This window comes from Manis javanica, chromosome 1, assembly GCF_040802235.1.
Source record: "Manis javanica isolate MJ-LG chromosome 1, MJ_LKY, whole genome shotgun sequence".
Classification (NCBI taxonomy): Eukaryota; Metazoa; Chordata; class Mammalia; order Pholidota; family Manidae; genus Manis; species Manis javanica.
The window spans coordinates 20,670,074-20,692,253 of NC_133156.1; the positions used below are offsets into that span (position 1 = coordinate 20,670,074).

The 22,180-nt window shown below is 39.3% G+C and overlaps 1 protein-coding gene across 4 annotated transcripts in view; it reads right to left on the bottom strand.

Annotated features, from left to right (window-relative positions):
* Positions 1–22,180, bottom strand: part of TRPC4 (transient receptor potential cation channel subfamily C member 4) — a 155,396-nt gene that overhangs the window by 114,019 nt on the left and 19,197 nt on the right. Inside the window, exon 2 of one of the 4 annotated variants that reach the window (XM_073229461.1) lies at positions 4,207–4,436. The exons of the other annotated variants lie outside the window; for them this stretch is intronic. The gene's annotated coding sequence lies outside the window, so the exon portion shown is untranslated. The remainder of the gene's footprint in view (positions 1–4,206; positions 4,437–22,180) is intronic. 4 annotated transcript variants of the gene reach the window in all.

Consider the following 22,180-nt stretch of genomic DNA (forward strand, 5'->3'; position numbering starts at 1 on the left):
GTTAATAGTTTATGAGAGGCCCAATTTCTAATAAGCTTCTACCATCTCACGCATTTAATATTTATCTGTCAGCTTCAATTATAAGTCTGGGGAAGTAACTGTTTCATAAAATTATTGGAAATGTGAATGAATTACTTATGCTAGAGATATTCTCCAAGATGCAAACATATATAGATAGTAAGATGGATAGGTAAAGATAAATTAAATAAATTTCTAAAGAAATGCATTTTTCCCAATTACTTAATGTGAGAATGAAACAGAATTGACAAGATAGAAAATAAGAATAATTACTATAATATAGACTATTGTAGACCATAAAATTAGGATACAACATTGATACTAACCACTGGATTTTGAAATTATTATGAATTTCAAAAGTATTTATTTCAAGCAGAGTCCCACAAGAATATTTCCCTTCTGTTTAATGGTTTGATTTTTCTAACGTAAAAATCAATCAAACCTTTTAAAGAAAAATAAAAGCTTTCAATATTTAAATTTATGAATAAAGTAACAAATACTCCTAAATCATATATACATTAGTCAGTGACTGATTTCGCCATACTTCAACTGCTCAAGCATTTCATTATCTTTCTGTGGACAGGAAATGTTTAGGAGATCCTTTGTCTAAGCAAGAAGTCAGTCCACAACTTTTCTGTGCCATCAATAAGGCAGCATGTCCTAAACGTGAACATATTTTATTGTTACTGTGGAATGTAACATAAAAGTTTTTCTAAAATTGTTTTTCCTAGATAGGGAATTTAACTCCATAATGGCAAGTATTTTAAAAAGTGGATGTTCCTTCCTTCAAGCAGAAGATCTGGGGCAGCTACCCTGAAACACAGTGTAAAGTTCTTCACAAAATAGCCAGAAGGAATGAAAAGATCGCAATAGATGATCTACTACGCATTTTCCCTCCACTCTGGAATCCAGCTGGGAACTGTAATCACGTAGCGCTGCGTGACCTCTTTGAATTGAGTTTGTAAGGTGCTCACTTATCTACACAGAATCAAACCTAATTACGGGTTCTGATAAGTAAAGAAATAGAAAATAATAATAATAAAGACATGACTTCTATTTCAATATCTCATCATTAACTAATAACCAAGTCAGCCACTTGAAAGTAAGTTATTCTTTCGTTTATATATCCATGGAGAATAACAAAAAGGCTATGGGGTCATCTCATCTCATGATTGCACAAAACCCACAAGACTTAACACTGCTGACGGTGAATTGGCCACTCGATGAGGCGGTGCTGCCAGCTTATTCGTCTATATATATCCATATATATCTTCTGTCTTTGGACAGTAAATTGATTATTTAAAAATATAAGGGGATGGTTCTTCCTTTTAAGAAGCTCATATTCTTAGATGGTGAGAAAACCACACAAAGAAGCAGGTATATGATTATGAGGGCACGAATATATTTACAAAGATTTATAGATACTTGGCAAGCTTTGCAGAGAGGTAATATTTGAACCTCATTTTGAAGGATGAAAAATATATCAGGTAGGGAAAAAGCAGAAGGATATTTTTGAAAGGTGGAAACAGTGAGAAGAATGGAATCATAAAAACTCCATGTATTCTTAGAGAAAATGATTTGGCCAGATTCAGGAGTTATGTAATTACTTATAAATCAATGAAGATAATTCTATAGCTATGTAAATTTTTCACTATCAAATACATTGATTCATTTTAAAAGCTTTGTAGAATGCCTCCTCTATGCTAGGAACTGGATTTAAAATACTTCCACTGTTTTCTTTACCTTTTTATCTTGAAATAATTTAAGATTTACAGAAGAGCTGCAAGAACTATACAGATCCCTTAATGTTAGTATCTTATATAAGCACGGTCTTTTATCAAAAATTAGGAATTAACATTCATAAAATACTATTAACTGAACTACAGACTTAATTAGGATTTCACCTTTTCTTTCCCTTTAAAACTCATATTCTCTTTCCGGATCCATCCCAGAACCCACATTGCACTTAGTCCATCATGTCTCCTTGTGACATGTTTCTCAATCTTCCCTGGTCTTTCACGAGCTTGACACTTTTGAAGACTACTGGTCAGGTGTTTCATAGAATGCTACTCAGTTAGGTTTATCCACTTTTCCTCATGATAAAGCTGAGGTTATGGATTTGGGGAAAGAATAACAAAAAGGCTATGGGGTCATCTCATCTCATGATTGCACAAAACCCACAAGACTTAACACTGCTGACGGTGAATTGGCCACTCGATGAGGCGGTGCTGCCAGCTTATTCGTCTATTGGGTAGACAGCAGGTCCAGCCCGTGATCAAGGTGAGGGGAATTCAGTTCCACCCGCAGAGGGGCTTACGAGAGAGTCTTTGGACATAGCGGAAAACCACCGCGATAATTAATCAATACCTTGGGGAGATACTTTGAAGTAATGCAAAATTCCTTTTTCTCCCAAGGTTTGCCCACTGACTTAATTCAGCATCTGTGGATCCTGCCTGCAGCTTATCAGTCTGGTGCTCTCCTGGTGATTTCCTAGTTCTCTCATTTCTTCTACACATTATTTGGAATTCTACTTCAAGGGAAATCTGTCCTTTCTACCCCCTATTTATGTGTCCAATCATTTACTTACATCATTATGGATTTATGGGTATTTATTTCCTATTTGAATTACGATACTATCATTCTTTCTTTTGTTGTTCTTACTGTTTCAGCTTTGGCCACTGGGAGCTCTTTCAGGTCGGCACCTGGATTCTTTTGACACACACTCACCCTTGTTATTTATTAACTTACCAAGCCTTACCTTGCATCCTGACACTGCAAGATGCTCCAGGCTCACCTTGTGTTTTCTCTGCTCCAGTCCTAGAGGCAACCACTTTTCAAAGGAGCCACAATCCCTTTCACTGGAGCATGGGATTTAGGAACCAATGTCTGGGTGCTAAGAGTGCTTGTTGCTCTGGGTACGTCACCAACATTCCTTTTGACATTTCCCTTTGCTTATTTGTAACTTCTTTTTCTCAAGATAAGAAACCTGGCTCTCATTTATCCGTAACATATTAACTGATTTGTTGAACCTCAGTAGAGACATAAAATAGACCATGCCTTTTTGAGAAAAACAAAAAACAATTTCCCAGGCTGAACAATGAGATTGTGTGCGCTTTCTTATGCTTCAGCTTTGTAATACCTAGAGAAAATGTTAGTTTCCAACCTTATTTAGATAATCTCCCTTCTTCCCCACACTCCCACGGCTTTCTGATTTTCACAGTCCAAAGGAGATGGACCATTGAGAAATTACTCTGTGGGACAAAAGATGCAAAGCTATGTCTGATCCCTGAAAGTGAAGTGAAGGGCTCTTGGGTGTGTTACTTACAATGAAAAAACACCCCCTCACTCAACTCATAACATGTTAATATTACTGGGTATCCCGGTGCATGGAAACCAATGAATATTTGTCATAAAATATCATTTAATTGGCATTTGATAAAATAATGTTATTTATTTACTCAAGGAATAATATTGATACTTTGAGCTGTATTTTATGGTGTGCTAGTCAAGTTTAAGACAATTAGGACATGGTCTTTCCTTAAAAAAACATACGTGAGTCAGTGCCATTCTAGGGACATAGAGAGAAGAAGTGCCTATGAGGTCACATGCAGTAGTCATGAAGTGCTGAATCAATACATTTGCAAACTTTTTACAGCCTAGAAACCTTTATGTGTGCGAAATAATGAGAATCTCAGCATCAAAAAGCCTCCTGCAATAGGGCTCTGTTTCCAGGGTGGACGTTCTGTGGAAATTGCTCTCTTCCTGTCCAGATCAGAAACACTAAAATATTCCCAACAAAACTAAAAGGAAGGGAGTGCTTCTCATGTTTGCACATAAAAGAGATAAAGCAAATGTCAAGTGTTTTATAGAAAATGTTGTCAGTAGCTCCAGCTTTCGCCTGCTTTTCAGTAGCTCTGACTACACAATTACAATTCCTCGGCCTGGGCATCTCCAGCTCCAGCTGGTCAGCATCTTCATCTGCACCTGAATTTCAAGAATCACCTCAAACATCACCTAGTCTGGGAAGGATTTCCTGACCCTTCTGACCCCCAGTAATGCTGGGTTCAGGGAGGTTTTTCATTTCCATTCCCTGAAGCTCAAGTCTCATGCTTCCCTGAGCAAACAGATAGATGCTCTGAGCACTTAAAACTGTATTCACTGAGTTTTTACCTTTCTCTCACAACATACCTGAACGTGTTCTCCTTTAACAGCAGGGACTGCTTAGCGTTCTGCCCGTCCCGATATTGCAACTGCCTGTCTTGCATTAGTCCGCTTTGTTTTCTCAAGTAGAATGAATGAATGAAGACCGTGCACTTGAGCTGTTCACGAGAGCAGATGAAGGTGCAGCATTCTTACAATTTGTGTTAGAAACTTCTAGACAAAGGAGAGACTGTTCCAAAGTGGAATTATGTAGAACACTAAAGTGGATAAACAAATGATGAAAAATAGACTGTCAAAGTAGAATCCAGACATTGCCAGAAACACTGCATGTTGTCCTATTTATCAAAGGCTTCTCTGAGTTTTTAGATAAAATTAATTCAATGCTAAAAACCAGTACATACTTTGTTTTTGTGTTTTTTATATATAAATATGCTTGGTAGCTGTATAATCAACTCATGCAATTCTTTTTCCGTAAGGTGAATGTGATAATTCCCAACTCATCTTTAAAAAAATCTAAAAGAAGAATCTCCCTTGAGCTGTATAAGGTGGACCCGATCAGAAAATTGTCATCAATCCTAGAGCCAAGCATGTAAATAGTTTCTCTTACAAAGTCATTATCTGACTAAGACCTTTCCATCTAGGAAACTGTGCATCCTAAGAGCATAGGAGAGACTCATTTTTTTCCTGTGTGAGGCTTAAAGAGCTTCACAGAAAAGAGCTAGGTGCAATTTTAATAAATGAAGGAATGTGGGGAAGATATTCATACATGGGAAAAATGCTCTGCCATTTTATTTCAAGTAAACTTTCTTTTCATTCATTTATGCAATAAGTATGCCCTGCATAGTCAGTAGGTGACTGTTTAAAATGCTGAGAAGACTGCAGTAGGTGAATATGTCCTGTGGCCACTGCTGCCGTGGAACTTGTATCTCATGATATGGGAGATGGAAAGTGAACAAATTTAACAAGGCAACCATGAAGATCATCAAAAAGTGCAAACAAGAAAATTGGGTGGGGTAATAACCAGTGGCTGTGTGGCTGAGTCCCATTACTGTGTTGGGGGACGGTTACTGGGAGCTGAGTGACACAGAGGGCAGCCTCGAAGGATCAGCGGCAGGGTGCAGAGCCGAAGTCCAGGGCTAGGAGCAGCGTGGCTTGCTCATTCTGGGTCATGACAAAGGTCAGTGTTCCTGCAGTGCTGGGAGGAAGACCTGAGGCATGGTGGGAAGGCATAAAACAGACTTCAAGGTAAACACCTTGTCCATCCTGGACTGCACGATCTTCTGGCTAACTGCGCGTGGCTCCGGAGGACTGTCATCTAGAAGTCACAAACTCCTGAGCAGATACAAAAGTGTCTGGGAGCTTAAACCCGAATAGCAAGAGCCTTGATGGTCAGATGCTCACGCACCCCTGCATGCAGTAGAAACTAGAAACTGGAGGAGGGAACCGATCAGAAACTTCCAGAGAAGGACCACAGTAAAGCTGACATTCGCTGGGTGCTTTGGGCGGTCTAGGCCCTCTGCCATGTGCTCTGCACACTACTGCATTTCCTTCTCACAATGCCAAGAAGAAGGAATGTGATCTCAGTACTTTATAGATGAGAAAGCGGCAGCCCTGGGAGAGGAAGATATTTCCCTAGGGTCACACACAGGGCCGGAGGGGTGAGCCCGGCTGGTCTAGCTCCAGGGCTGTGCACTGTACCCACTCCTGTGCTGTCTGCTCTTCAACACAAACTGAAAGGACTCTGAAAAGTGGATGTCAGTTCCCATGAAGTGCAAAAATAGGGATGATGACTGACGTACTGAGGGTCATTGCTTTTACTGAGAAGTATTTTTAACTATAAAAGATTTATGTTGCGTTTTATGAGTTACAAAGCATCTTTAGATTTCGATTTTCACTTTGTGAATCTATAATAATAAAATGCTGGAGTATTTGTAAAAGTACATAAGATTATATTTGGTAATTTAGAAAGAATGTTATCAGGCAAAGTGACTAACAAATGCAGATACAGTTCTAATATATACATAATGCTTCCCTGTTTCAAAGTGTTTTCACAGATGTGAATCCTTCCAACAATCCCAGGAGGAAGTATATCCATTTTAGAGGTGAGGAAACAGGTTTGGGAGTAATGTGTCCAAATGATTTCACACATAAAAGAGAGTGAAAATATTTCTACAAGGACATGTCTTAACAGCTAAGAACTGTATTAACAAACTATAAATGAGAAATTAATTATATGTGGTTCTTAATTGTGAAGAAATGCTTTGTCTCAAACTGTTGGTATTTTATTTTTCTGGGCAGATTATTATAGATAGATCATAAAAAGATCAGAAAAGGTCAGATGTGAAAGGTCACATACTTATCTTCTTATCCAACCCCCTTAGTATATATACTCTGTTAAAGAATTCAGATTCCTAATATCGCTCCTACTGAAAATGCTTTATACTATTTTTTTTATATGAGGTAATCAATGCTACTGAGTTCGTCTTGTTCTACAGGCAGGAAGCATTGTCTCTGGGTCATTTATAACTTGATGTTACAAATTCCGGCAATGCAAACATGCTATAGACAATGTATTTCCGTCAATGCAAATTACACACCTGCTTATACATACAATCCAGTAAACACACCTTTACTGCTGCTATGACATACGTGAGGAATCTCTGTTCCTTTCAATGTAAGTCCATAATTTTCTTTTCCACTTGCAGTAGAGATGCCTGAGTGTAGAGTGCCTCCAGCAGACGTGACTTCCTAGGGCCTCGCTGGGGAGAGACTTTGCTCTCAATAGTATCTGACCCTGAGGATTCTGCAGGGTATGTCGTGCACTATTTTGGAAGATTATGCTTTTTGTGGGTAGGAGTCTAGTAGCCTGGGTGTTACTAAATACATTCAAATATCTGAAACCTATAACTCACAATTTGCTCTCACGAGTCTTGCACTTTATGTTTTACAATGAACATCACGACTACAAGCCAGGGGATTCGACCTGAGGTCAATTCAAATGCCCTGCGCGGAGACCGTTAGTCCCTGTGCATTCTTAATGCCCTTAGTTATGAGGTGGTCCACTGTTTAAATGCTGTCTTACTGAGAAATGAAAATATTTTTGTTGAGATGAAGGTAAATGTCATCCTAAGTAAAACTTGAAAGAATCAGAACTATCACTGAAAACAAGGGCAGAGGAAGATTAAGAAAAAACCAGAGGAAAAGTTAATTCATGGGGTAACACTGGTAATGTGGGTGGGAAGTTCGATGGAATGAATGATGCTTCATTGAGCTTGATGAGCTCAGTCATAAGCCTGACAGACATCAACCTGGACGACAGACCATAGAAAATAGAAGGTTCAGAAGAAGGTACCAGAGAGGTCAACCATGCGAGGTTGCTAGTATATAAGAATCTCAAACAATTAAGAATACAGAAATTCAGATTTGCCAAGTGGGCTCCTTATTCTACCTTCATCTTTGACACATGGCACTATTGCCAAAAGGGGCACTTTGCACATGGTGTGATCTTCACACGTGAACCTCAATTTTAGTACAAATCAAAAGGTGGCCTCTTGATAAATACTGTACAGAATAAGGTAATTATTGAGTCTCAATAAAGACAAAAGAAGAAATAAGGTAAAATCTAGGGGGTTTTGTTGATATTCCCCAGGGATCTACTAGTACCTCACCGAACCTTTACCGATACCCAAGAAGCTCAGATATACGGCTGCAACCACACATACTGGGCGTTCAGAAGACAAAGAATGGGTGATTCCTGGGGCAAATGCAGCAGCCTTTATCTATCTGAGAAAGTCTTCCCCATGTCTCTGTTAACCTCTCAAGTCGTGTACTTAACCTATAAAAGCTTTGGTGTTTGGGAGTAAAAACAGAGTTAATTTAGGCTGAGTGGGCTTCAGAGCCAACGTGCGAGGTCCTCAAGGTAATCAGCACCGTTGCTGTCCTCCCAGTTTTACCTGATTGACGGGTAGGGGACCAAGCATGTTCTATTGGTGCCCGAGACAGAACATAAGCCCGTGTCCTCCTCTCATATGCGCCCCCAGAGGGCTCTGCCCTTGGCCACTGGCCCTTGTTCTTCACCCTGAGAGCCTCTTCTGCCTCTGACCATCCTGGTGTGCCCACCAACTCATCTTGCTGTCCAGGAGTACTGGGATTTTAAGTCTTTTTTCCCAAAGAACTGTCCAATGAAAACTCCAACCTTAATAACGTCCATGAATAAAACTGCAGGAAATTGCATATATCAGCTCACAGAAGAATGATTTGGGGGGCACCTTATAAGCTCCGATGATCTGTGAGAAAACTGTAGTTAGTACATGTACACGCATCTTTCCCTGTACTTTCTGCATATCTGATGAAGACTTACTGAGCCAAACACGCCTGCTTCCTCTCTGTAGATACAGAGTCCGGGGCTATGCTTTACGAATTCCTCCTGGGCCTCAAAACCCTTCCAACCTGTTTTCGTCACTGGTCACCACTACGTGTGTCTGCACAACAGTCCTCCTGTTTCTTACGTAAACATTCCATTCAAGTATTTACACTGGCAACTGATCAAAACCAAACAGTCCCCTAAAATATGGGTGTCACACTCCTGCTTCACCCTGTCAGCAAAGTAATAACCGCTTTGGTGGTATTGTAGCTCTAATTAGTTGAAAATCAAGAATCCCACCTAATTACACCAAAGTCAAAATCATACTACCTTCTAGTGTCTTTTTTAAGAAAAACCAATCAGCAATATACAACAATGTGAAATAGGACAAACTCCTTGAGGCCCAGATGCTGGGATCTCTCTTCCTCTGTCCTGCCCATCTCGCCAGGGGTAAGGCTCTGTTCTGGATCCACTGCAGAGTCTAAAGGGACTAGATCCACTCTGCCAGCCCAATAGATGTCCACTGTGCTGCCATGACCTAAGAGGAACGAACAGAGGTTCCAAACTGTCTCCATCCTTCCACGTTGGATCATGAGCGCTATTGCTCTCAGCTGTGGCAATTCCATTTCTGAAATAAATGACGAACTGTCTTAAAGTAGAAAAAAGGACCTTATCTTAGGTAATTAATGGAAGGCTTAAAAAGCCCTTGAAAAATCATGTTTTGAGATCTTCAATTAAGTGATATAAATTGAAATTTGCAAATTGTTGATTTGCAAATGTGATTTTTGCTTATTTTCAAAAGAAGAAAAAAGACTTTAACAACCTTTCGGTTATAGGCAGTATGGTAAATTCTCTGACTACAGACCCCTTTCAGTCTGACAGGTGCTAAATAAAAGGTCCTCTGCCTCTCACACCCATTTCCTTTCTTCTCCCACTTCTTGTTTAGAAGAACACTTCTAACTGTCTTAATAACGTCCATGAATAAAACTGCAGGAAATGTTTCTGTTCTCTTCAGAATTCAGAGGAAGAAAGGAACATGACAATAGTGTTCTATGAATTCAAAGCTCTCCTTCCAAATGATTCTCTCTGTGTTCTGGCTAAAAAGGTTCACTGAAACACCAGAAGTCCATGGCCCTTTAACAGGTCTTTCATGAAACTGAAATGAAAATGAACACTGGCAGTCCTGTCTCAGAAAATTACATTCCTATTTGCTTTTGAATTTTTGGGAGTGGGGAAAATGGCATCTAGTGCAATGGCTCCTGTAGAAAAAAAGAGGCATATGCCCCCCACTAACAGTGAAGTAACTCTGGAGAGCTCGTTATATTGTAACTACAGGTTTGGGGAAAAGATTGTGGTGGCTTTATGATGTACCCCCCCAGATGTCTCTTTGGTGAAGCTCTACTGCCTCCATTGTCCACAGTGTGGACAGGAGACAGCTTCTGGGGGCCGGCGCTCCAGGGACTGTGTCACCTGCAGAGAACTGCCTCAGCCAGGTCACATCTGTTAGGTGTCATGCTTAAATCTCTAATTCATTTCAAATACATTTTGTGCGTGTTGTATGATATGGGTCCGATTTAATTTTTCTGCACGTGGTCATCTAGTTTCCCCAACACCGTTTATTGAAGAGGCTGTCCTTTCCTCTCCAAGGGTTCTTCCCTATTTGTCAAATATTAGTTGACTGTGGGACTTCCTTCTGGGCTCTCTATTCTGTTCCATTTGTCTATGGGTCTATTTGTGTGCCAGTACCATACTGTTTTAATTACTAAAGATTTGTAGCATAGTTTGAAATTTGGAAGCGTGAAGTCTCCAACTGTGTTCTTCTGTCTCAGCACTACTTCAGCCATTTAGGGTCCTTCAATAGTTCTATGCAAATGTTAGGATGGTATTTTCTATTTCTAAAAATCTGTCATTGCGATTTTGATAGGGCTGCATTGAATCTATAGATGACTTTGGGTAGTATGGACATTTTAATAATATTAATTCTTCCAATCCATGAATATGCCGTGGTGAACAGGTACATAAAAATATGCCCGATGTCACTGGTCATCAGGGAAATGCAAATTAAACCACTGAGATGTCATCTTACCCCTGTTAGAATGGCTGTCATCAAGACGGTAAGTGAGTAACAAGTGTTGCAAGGATGTGGAGAAACGGGACCCCTTGCGCACTGTTGGTGGGAATGTAAATTAGTTCAGTCTCTATGTAAAACAGTATGGAAGCTCCTCAAGAAATTAAAAATAGAATTATCATATGATCTAGAAATCCCATTTCTGGTACATAAAGGAAATGAAAGCAGAATATTGAAAATTTATCTGTACTCCCACGTTTACTGCAGCATTATTCACAAAAGCCAAGATATGAAAACAACCTAAGTGTCCATCAACAGATGAATGGCTAAACAAGATGTGATTCTCACACACACACACACACACACACACACACACACACACAGGACTATTGTTCATCTATGAGAAGGAAGGAAATACTGCCGTTTATGACAACATGGATTGAGCCTCATTATGCTAAGTGAGATAAGCCAGACAGAGAAAGATACATACTATATGATGTCACAGATTTGTGCAACGTAAAAAAAGCCAAACTCATAGAACAGAAAGTAGAACGGTAGTTACTAGGGGCTGGGGGTTGGGGGATTGGGGAAATAGCATTAAGGGGTACAAACTTACAACTAGAGGTTTCAAGAGACAAGATCTTATGTGTTCTCACCACCAAAAAGAAATGGTAATTATGTGATGTGTTAGAGATGTTAGCTAATGCTACAATGCTAATCATATTGCATTATATAAATATACCAAATTAATGTTACTGCTTAAGCTTATGCAATATCAATTGCATCTCACTCTTTAAAAAGAGTGACTAAAACTTGTGAAAGAGCTTAGATTTTGGATTTAGTTAATAGAAAATCCTCTTTCCCTAAGTTGTTACACTTCTAATTTTTGGATCCTTATTTTTACTTTTGTGCAATGAACCTTTCAGAAAAGCTGTAGGATTTATTCTGGTTTTTTTCCTAGAAAATATGATGAAAAGAATTATCAAATGGCTTAGTTTATAGTCAAGTCCCTGAGTCTTTTTGAAAAACAGAATTGAATCACTGATGTATGTGCTATTAAAAAAAAATGTCACCATAATAATTCCACCTATCCCAAACTTCAAGCACAAGATGTTAGAAGTTATACGTCTTAAGGGGCACAGACACATAATGCTCAACACAGGGGTTATCTGCGGCCCCAGTCACAGCTTGAACTGGACCCCACTGAACACTAATGCAACAAAAAGCCAGGATTAGCTCTTCACAAAAGCAGCCAAATCTCATGGCTCCAAATCTGAGAGTGCAGGTTCAAGACAGTGGGTGCATATGGTGCCTGCGGTAAAAATGAGGAATCATAGCATATGTCTAGTTACATAGCCGAAATGAATGTAGACCCCAAAGGTTCACCACAGGATTCCACATTCAGGCCTTGGTTCCCCAAATCCTAATGTTCCAGCTATTATGGCCAGGAATGGGTTAACTGCTGAGCAAGTCTTCTGGTCTCACAACTGAAAAGAATTATAACTGGGCACATTAATGCCCAATTTTGGAATTGATATGCGTTTGAGAATTTTCCTATCACAGACATTTCTATACAAAGCAAATCTCTCAACATGCCTTGCCTGCAACCTGCAAAAAAGACTTGGCACAAAATAGACAAATCCAATTTATTATTTGAAGTTCATATTGATTTTCATCCTGGTTTTTAAAATGAAGAATTTATGAAATGTAAGTCAGGCCAGCAGTATTGCTGCTTTAACTGAAAACTAAGAGTCCCCCTTTTTCTCCAGAGCCTATTTTGGTGAAACCAAATATTTTAGGGATGTTTTACAAATTAGGATGCAATGTTTAATTACGACTTTCCCCTTTCATAACCAAAACAGTATTAAAACTGTTTATTTAAGAATACTTTTCTATCATCTGCTTGAGGATACATTGGCGTTGACAGATTTTTCAATATTGCTAATAGGCATATATGATTAGGACATAAAGATCTGTGTCTCACTGCCACGATACTATGCGAATTGTTGCATTATGACCCATTCAACGCATCCGTCTTGGCTATTGTAAGTACTGCTGCAATAAACAAAGAAAGGCGTCTATCTTTTCAAATTAGTGACTTTGTTTTCTTCAGGTAAATTCTGAGGTGGAATGATTGGGTCATATGGCATATCTATTTTTAGTTTTTTGGGTTTTTTGGGTTTTTTGAGAACCTCCAGAAACTACAGTGGCTACAGCAGTTTACATTCCCACTAGCAGTGCACAAGAGCTTCCATTTCTCCACATCCTTACCAACATGTTTCCTGTTTTTGTTTTGTTTTTTTGATACTAGTCATTCTGACCAGTGTGAGGTGACCGTCTCATTGTGTTTTTTTAATTTAAAATATCATTCCTATTATGTCTCTCCTCTAGCATCACTACTTCACATTATATTTACATGCTTTCTCAAGCACTTTGGGTTAAATATCCACGATTCCTCTTTCAAATACGTTACTTACATCATCTAAAATTCTTTTACCTATTCTTCCTATGTTGTTCTAACAAAGCGTGACAGTGGACCTGAACTATCAATAGGCATTTCACTCTTTGGTTTAGTAAGATAGGTGGCCAAGGTAAATGAAAAGCCACTTGAGAAAAACAGCCAAACCTCTCAATACCAATATTAACAAAATAGGCTCAAGTAGAAATCAGTATATGTGTGTGGGACTATGATTCCAGCCGAGAGTGCACACTCCTGTCTGAAATGACTACAGGAAAAGGGGCAAATCTGTGCCATAACAGCTTTGAGACCAGGCATCACCACCAAAAGTCCGCGACTCCTGAGTTGGGGTGAGGGGCAGCTATGGACCCACAGCCACCCCAGCTACTACCTTGAAGTTCTTTGCAGGCCGGGATGCAGGGAGGAGGGACCCAGGTGGAAGGCGGCAGCTCCCTCTGCTGGGGACACGGGGCAGAGGGTCCGGGGACTGCAAGGCAGCTACAGTGCACAGAGGGCGTGACGGGCATGGCAGGGCGCAGAGGGGCACACAGACAGCAGCAGTTATCCGGAAAGGGCCCGCGGCTGGCACTCAGCAGAGCACCTGTCAGTGCGGGGCTGTGAGGGATTATTCGAGGCCAGGCCGAAGCTACTCGAGAGGGTGACAGGGGAGAGGGCCCGCATTCACACAGGGCCACAGCCAGTATTTGTTCCCACCTGCCAGACTGGGAAACCTAGCAGTCCAGGGGCTTTAGGGAGTCTGTATATACAAAAGGTTCTGCTTTGGTTGGAGTACTTCAGATATAAAGACACTGATCAGTTTAAAGTAAACAGACGATAAAAGGGGCATCATGTGAACTCCATAGACGCAGAAAGCCAGAGGACGTGTCTGTACCTCCTTTCCATCCGAGCCTGTCTTTATAGCTGCCTTGACTTGATGTATGTCCTCCTCTGCCCACCATTCTCCTTTCACCGCTGTCCATCCCCACTCCTTACAATTTCTCTCCTTTCCTGGTTTCTTTTCTTCCTTTCATTTCTTTCCTTAGTCCTGCCAGCTCACAGGACTTCTCATTTATTTTTCTTGTCCCAACATCTCCCCCCTGAGTTGCTTGCATTACTCTGGGACCTCGCTTCATAGGCCTTTTCTAGTAAAATGTCACCTTCTGCTCCTCATTATACATTTCTGGTATGTATTCTTCATCTCCTGATTTTTTAATCTTCTTGCAATATATTTGTATAGCTTCTGTACTGTTTGCTTTTCTTAATTTATCATCAAACAGTGTGAGCATTCACCTAACAGAAACACCAGAACCGCCTGCCAATCATCTGGACATTTCCTTACCGCACGTGGTTTTGTCTGTTAGCTGCTTTCGTTGTCAATGCTTTTGCAGCCGGGGAAGATGAGCAGCTGAGAGAGTTTCAAAATGGAAAGATTCCCTCTTTCTCTTCTGCCAAAGAGACAAGACAGACTGTGTTTCCTGCGATTGGTTATTCACTCTTGCCTGTGCCTCTGGGGGATGAACTGACACCTTTGGCACAACTACAAACGTATTTTCACTGTTAGAAATAAGATATTTTTGGCATCTCAAGGTCTGGTGCCTCGACTCAACAAGAGTATTTTGGCAGGATTGCTGAGATCCTCTATCCCCTTCTCCCAGTGGCATCCTGCTCAGGCCCCACTGTTTCCCATAATCCCCCAAACACTTAGGCTTTCTGGGGGGCTGTTTTCTAATGTTAACACACACTGAGGTTGTAGTTTAAAATTTTTTTTTTATTTTCTTACTATATTATCAGGGAAGAGTAGGCTGACTAACGTTAAGTAAGAAATCCCCTACAAAGAGTTAATATTTACAGTAGGTTATACTTACATATCAATTTCTATAACTGAGCTTATAAATTCTACTGTCAATATTTTTAATTTACTGGAATGCTATTTATCTTCATGTTCTGTTTGCACTTCCCCCAAGAATTCAGTACATTTAGATGAAGTGGATGCTGTTAGTTGCAACAATGAATCATAGTGTAGACTTGAACTTTTTAAAATTCAAAACACTCCAGAGGAAGCTTCAATATTCACTTTTGTATTTAGATTTAAATAATATTTGTTTGAATTCATACTTACCAAAAATAAATCATTGAACAAACTTTTTTTTTTTAAAGACACCTTTGCCTAACAGCCATAACTCACAGAAGTGGTCCTTTGAAGAAGGGGTTTTAAGTGAACAGGACATGAAATTGACTTTGGAAACTGAGCAAGTCTTAGAAATCAGAACACTGCTTGAATAACTGTATGTGACTTAAAACCATATATTGTCATTTCCCAGGAGGAAAGAAGAGCTCAGCATAACAGAGTTGAGGGATAGTTAATTTAAAAAGTCAGTGTAATTTATGTTGCCCAAGGGGTTAGTTTTCCAGAAAAATCCAGTTATATTTAGAAGATTTATTAACTTGAACAGTGTCATCACTGGTACTATGAGTCCATATTACATAAATATTACCAAATTTTCCACCTAAAAGATAAAAATTATTCATGTATGTCCTACATAGATACTTACTTGCTTTTCAAAGATTCTGTGTACAATATTGACAAGACATTTAATTTTGTTACTCTTTTCCATTCTTTTAACTTATTGTTACCTATGCTAACTTATGCGGTTCCTTTTAAAACACCTGAAGTCAGATTTACTCTAAATTGGTTTTGACTATTTTGTATGTTTTTATTTAAGGAAAGTTGATACTTAATATATTAATAAAAAACAAGCTTTGCCCATTGAGTTTAAATATGGATTATGCTCCTGGGAGGGGGCGCGAAATAATCAAGCCGTTACAAGGAAATTATTTCTACAGACTCTAAACCACAAGCACGGTCACCCTGAAATAGGTTATTTTCTCCTCAGTTCCTGATCAAATTCTAAGACATTGAAGAATGTGTTCTCATTATATTTCTTGGGTTAAGGTTTCTGACTCTGAGCCCTGTCTTTTGACACAGTTTCCACTGCAGTATCTTCAGCTAAGCACAAGTGATGAGGATACATTTCTGCTTCTCCATCACATCTGGGTCAGTGCTGGGAAAACGCTACTCTCTGTGATTTTCTTCTTGTATATCCTGAATATTCATTGCCACTGGGAGGAAAACAAAAGAAAACGATAATGCCTGTGAATATTTGCCACTGTGAAATCCACTTTCTAGTGACAGCTAACTTCTCAAAGTTGTTAATATTTTGACGTGTTTCGGTCTGCTGACTTTTTATTCTCTTCAGTGGTTCTTATGAACTTAATTTTCAGTCATGCCTCCTAAAAATTATGAGTCTTTCATCTCAGGAAGAAAATGTGCCTTCTATTTCACTGTGAACTATGCTCTATGACTGTCCCATGTCCTCATCCACAGCCAACCCTCAAACGAGTATTAAAGGCTTTGGGGAGTTTCCGTTAAAGGCACAATGTTTTACTGGTGCTCTTGTCCAAACTCTTGCTACAGTTCTTAACCTTTCGTGCTCTTTTATCTTTCTGATGGTGTGCAAACCCACGGGTTTCTCGTTCTGGCGTTCCTTTCCCCCACCTCTTGCCAGGTATAGAACACCCAGGGCACTGGAAGAAGCCGAGGAGAAAGGAAGACGGAATGCAGCCAGTGGCAGCAGTGGGACGAGTGGACAATCTGACGTGACAGTGACAAAGAGAGACAAAAGAAGTGGGGAAATAACTGAAATGTCTGTAGCCTAGATATTTTCAAACTTACTTTTTGAATCAACGCACAAGCTGGATGGTATTCATATGTGCAGCCCATTCCTATGTACAACCCCAGGACACTGATTGATACATTAAGAGTGTTATTAAGGTAAATAGGAATATGTTCTAATGGTTAATTTTATCTCTGCCAAACAGTGCTTCTTTATATTTAATACTGAATGATTTGCCCCAGATGCCCTCTCTGATCGCCGTCGGGATACCACAACACCGAGGTGGACAGCCACCGGTCCAGGCCCCGTGCTCAGCATGCGATCATCGGCTTAGCACCACCTGAGAACCTCTTAGACATGCCACTGTTCATGGCCCACCCCGGACCTTCTGGACCAGAAACTTTGGGGCAGAACCTACCAATCGGATGATTCCTAGATTCTGGTGACCACTGATCTAGAAACGAGACCGATATTTTAAGGAAAACACCAAATTGCAAAGTTATGGTGGCAGAGTTAAAATTCTAAGGTTTCACAGTCCAACTAAATACAATGTCTTGCACCAGTAATTACTCAAATCTGTGTCAGCTGAAAGAAATAACTCAGATGTTTTGTGGCCTCTTTTATTCCTATAAGTGCTTACTTATCAAAAAGAGAAAATGTCAACATGATCCCATTGTATACTCAACTTTTCTTTTCTCTGGCCGAACAGAAATCATATATAGATGACAGACAATATCCATTTCTCGATGTGCTGTGTTTTAAGTATATCATTCTTCTTATACAGAGAAGTGGTGAGGAGACATTAAGAATACACACACCCACCCTCTTGTCCCCTCCTGGCCTGAGCCAGGAGCTCTGTCCTCTCACTTCACCTCTAAATATAAGCCTCAGCCTTGCTCTCCTGCCTTGAGTGGTTGCCAAGTTCATTCTTTGACTCCATGAACAAGAACTCTAGCATCATTTCTGGGGGCTCGTCCAGGATAACTGCAGAGCTTAAACAATGGGTCTATTTACTCATGGTTCGGAGGCTGGGAGTCTGACCAAGGTGTCTGCAGGGTGGTTTCTTCCAAGGCTGCTTTCTTCAGCTACTGGATGGCCTTCCCTCTATGTGTATCTATGTCCTAATCTCCTTTTTTTTTTTTTTGAGAGGGCATCTCTCATATTTATTGATCAAATGGTTGTTAACAACAGTAAAATTCTGTATAGGGGACTCAATGCACAGTCATTAATCAACCCCAAGCCTAATTCTCAACAGTCTCCAATCTTCTGAAGCATAACGAACAAGTTCTTACATGGTGAACAAATTCTTACATAGTGAATAAGTTCTTACATGGTGAACAGTGCAAGGGCAGTCATCACAGAAACTTTCGGTTTTGATCACGCATCATGAACTATAAACAATCAGGTCAAATACGATTATTCGTTTGATTTTTATACTTGATTTATATGTGAATCCCACATTTCTCCATTATTATTATTATTTTTAAATAAAATGCTGAAGTGGTAGGTAGATGCAAGATAAAGGTAGAAAACATAGTTTAGTGCTGTAAGAGGGCAAATGTAGATGAGCTAATCTCCTTTTTTAAAAGGACAATAGTTGGATTAGGGCTCTCACTTTCTTTTATATTACTGTGTTATTGTAATTCAGCCTAAAATCTATGCATATTAAAAAAAAAGGAAGAATACATACAGCCAGATATAATACTGTACATTTGCACATATGTGCTGCATGACCTTGAGACTTAAAAGTCACAGCACCCTCATCCATGATTATAATTATCAAAAATACTCCCCACTTACAGAAGAAAACTCAGAGGCTTAAATTGAATAAATATGATACCCAAAGTAATACCAGGAGTATGTGACAGAGCTGAGATGAAAAACTGGTAAGTCTGATACCATGATCTCAGGCACTGTCTGCTAAGATCTTGACAGAATCCATCTCCTAGAGCTAATGTGGCAATTAAGTAAGGTAACACGTGGAAAGGTTTCAATGTATTGAGCACATAGGTAACACGCAGAAAGGTTTCAATGTATTGAGCACACAGGTAACACACAGAAAGGTTTCAATGTACTGAGCACACAGATGTATAATTATGTGCATAATTTGAACACCTATGTGTTCACGATGTGTTCACTATGAGCACGTATTACTAGGTCAATAACTATTAGCCACTAGTAGGATTGGTATTACTGTTCTTAGTATGAGGCCAGTACTAAGACCCCTTGGATTTCTACCTGCAGGTTGCCTGGTACTCCATGACCTTTCCATGCCCCCTCCAGGGGCTACCACAGCCCCTTTTCCTCTCTTCTGTCTGAAGAGTCCTTGCGCCACTGCAAAACAGTGGGAAGGAGGATGGGAGAAGCCATGAGTTCCTAGCTTCCAAAATTATACTCTGATCACATGTCTCTCCCTCTTTAAAGCTTAAATAATATGGTCACGGTCTGGGGGAATGACTCGCTGCCTGATGCAGGTGCATCCAGTGTCAGTCTAACCATTAAGAAGGGAGCACGACTTCAATGGAACAGTTATGGTCACCCAGCAGAACACACCTGTGAGCTGCAACTCAGTTTTCGTAAGTAAGTTTCAGTATAAATTATTAGCTACTATCCTACTACTTAGGGACTATTATGTGCCCATTAACATGATATTTTATTTTATGTATCTTAAAAACTGCACTGTTAGATGTGTTGGTCCTCAGTTTACAGATAAGAAACCTGAGGACTAGATTTTAAGTAATTTATACAAGGTTATCCAGCTAGTGAACATGAGAGTCAAGATTCAGACTGGGGTCCATGTAATATCAGATCTGAGGCTTTTAATCACTTCCTCCCAAATGACCAGGTGGTTTAGCACAGTTCAAATAACAGACACTGTGAGGTATGTCATCATGCCACCATTTTTCTCAAATGCTGCTAGCTGTGATATTCCATCGACCAGAACATTCCATTCTCCTCAGGTAATTTACTGTGAAAACAATCACTTTGAGTCAGAAATATGATCTTTTTGTTAGCCTGGTCATCAATAATTAATTTTCAGGCACAAATTTTACCTTAAGCAGAATTTTTGCAAGGATAAATAATATGTTTTCTTTTCTTTTGATGTTTTTGTTTTACTTTACAACTCTGTTGACAGGTTATGACAGTGAAAATGCCAGGAAGATACATCAAATCCAATCAAATAGGAGCTGATTCCAGAGAAAACCACATCAATTATTCAATTCTGCTTTTTCATAGTTACTGTTGACAGGTAGCTGGTACTACAGGAAAAGAAATATTTCTAGCTGTTTCAGACAATGGCCCTTAGAAAGGCAGTGCTTCAAATGAAGAGAATTATTAAAAATTAGAAACCCTTAATTATTCAAAAAAGACATCAGGAATGTTTACTTAAAAATATTTAGATGTTTCCTAAGAAAATTAAAAGCAAAACTACATATGATTCAGCAATTCCCTGGGTATCTAAGGACAGAGGACCTCACAGGGTTATCCACAATCCTATGTTCACTGCAGCATTATTCACGATAGCCAAGGTATAGAAACCCCCTAAGTGTTCATCAGTGGATGGATGGAAAAGAAGATACACTGAATATATGAAATGACAAGCTACAGACTGTACACATACACACACATTGGAATATTATTCAGCCATGAGGAATAAGGAAATCTAGCCATTTGAGACAACATGGATGGACTTAGACATTATGCTAAGTGAGATAAGCCAGACAGAGAAGGACAAACAGCATATGGCCTAAAAAAAAGTCAAACTCGTAGAAATAGAAAATAGAAAAGTAGTTACCAGGGGCTAGAGGATAGGAGTAAGTGTAATACAAAGAGGCTGGTAAAAGGGCACAAAATTGCAGCTGTAAGATCAGATAAGGTTTGAGGATCTAAAGTGTCACATGGTGACTGTAGTTGGTAAAAGTGTATTATAGAATTGAAATTTGCTAAGAGAATAGAACATAAATGTTCTTAAACAGACACACAAAAGATAAATACGTGAGGGGCTAGGTGTACTAATTAACTAGATGAAAGGAATCTTTTCACAGTGTATTCATATATCACGTCACCATAGTTTATAGTTTTAATATCTTACAATTTTATTTATCAGTTAAACTCAATAAAGCTGAAAAAAATGTGTAGACAGTTGCAAATATAAATTTGACTGGTATATGAAAGTCAATAATTGCAGGAATAAACCTTGTAGGACAAATATTTTAATGTGATTTCTTGAGACACTTTTCTATTGATGTCCTGCTATGAATGACAAGAACCTAGTTCACTTACTCGTCTCTTCTCACCCTCCCTCCCCTCTTCCCTCTCATGGTGATAATTATTTTAGTATTTGGTCGAATCATTTGAAGTTGTCATTTTTGTATAAAAGAGCATATATTGGCAGTTTCCTATGGTCCAAACTATTGTATATTTTAGATCATTAAATAATATTCAAAAATTTATATTTAACGTTCATTCTTCATTTAAACTTCCACCTGAGTTCAGTGAGCCATAAATGTACTTGTACATTTTTGACTCTATAACATTTCCAGTAGGTTCTGCCACCAAACTTGGCCTTCTATGTTTTGTCTGAAGTTTGATTCTGTAGTTGAAAACCAGTAAGATACAATAAATATTGATTACTACAGAGTCAAGTATTGGGCCAGAGATCCCTTTTACAAAACCAGAGTCATTCCTATTGAATATTCTTGCTACTCAAATACTAATTCATCTTGAATCTGGACAGACCCATGAATACTAATTACCACAAAAGCAAAAATGTTGTATCCGTAGTCTGAAGTAAGGCATAATAAATACTTATTTTTTCCTTTTTTAATTTTTTAATTTTGGTATCATTAATCTATAATTACATGAGCAACATTATGGTAACTAGACTCTCCGTTCACCAAGTTCCCTCCACATACCCCATTGCAGTCACTGCCCATCAGCGTAGTAAGATGCTGTGGAATCACTACCTGTCCTCTCTGTGCTGTACAGCCTTCCCCGTGCCCCCCCACTTTATACATGCTAATCGTAATGCCCCCTTTCCTCCCCCCTCCCCTTATCCCTCCCTTCCCACCCATCCTCCCCAGTCCCCTTCCCTTTGGTAACTGTTAGTCCATTCTTGGGTTCTGTGATTCTGCTGCTGTTTTGTTCCTTCAGTTTTTCTTTGTTCTTATACTCCACAGATTAGGGAAATCATTTGGTATTTGTCTTTCTCCGCCTGGCTTATTTCACTGAGCATAATACCCTCTAGCTCCATCTGTGTTGTTGCAAATGGTAGGATTTGTTTTCTTCTTATGGCTGAATAGTATTCCATTGTGTATATGCACCATCTCTTCTTTATCCATTCATCTACTGATGGACACTTAGGTTGCTTCCATTTCTTGGCTATTGTGAATAGTGCTGTGATAAACATAGGGGCGCAATAAATACTTTTAAACTGA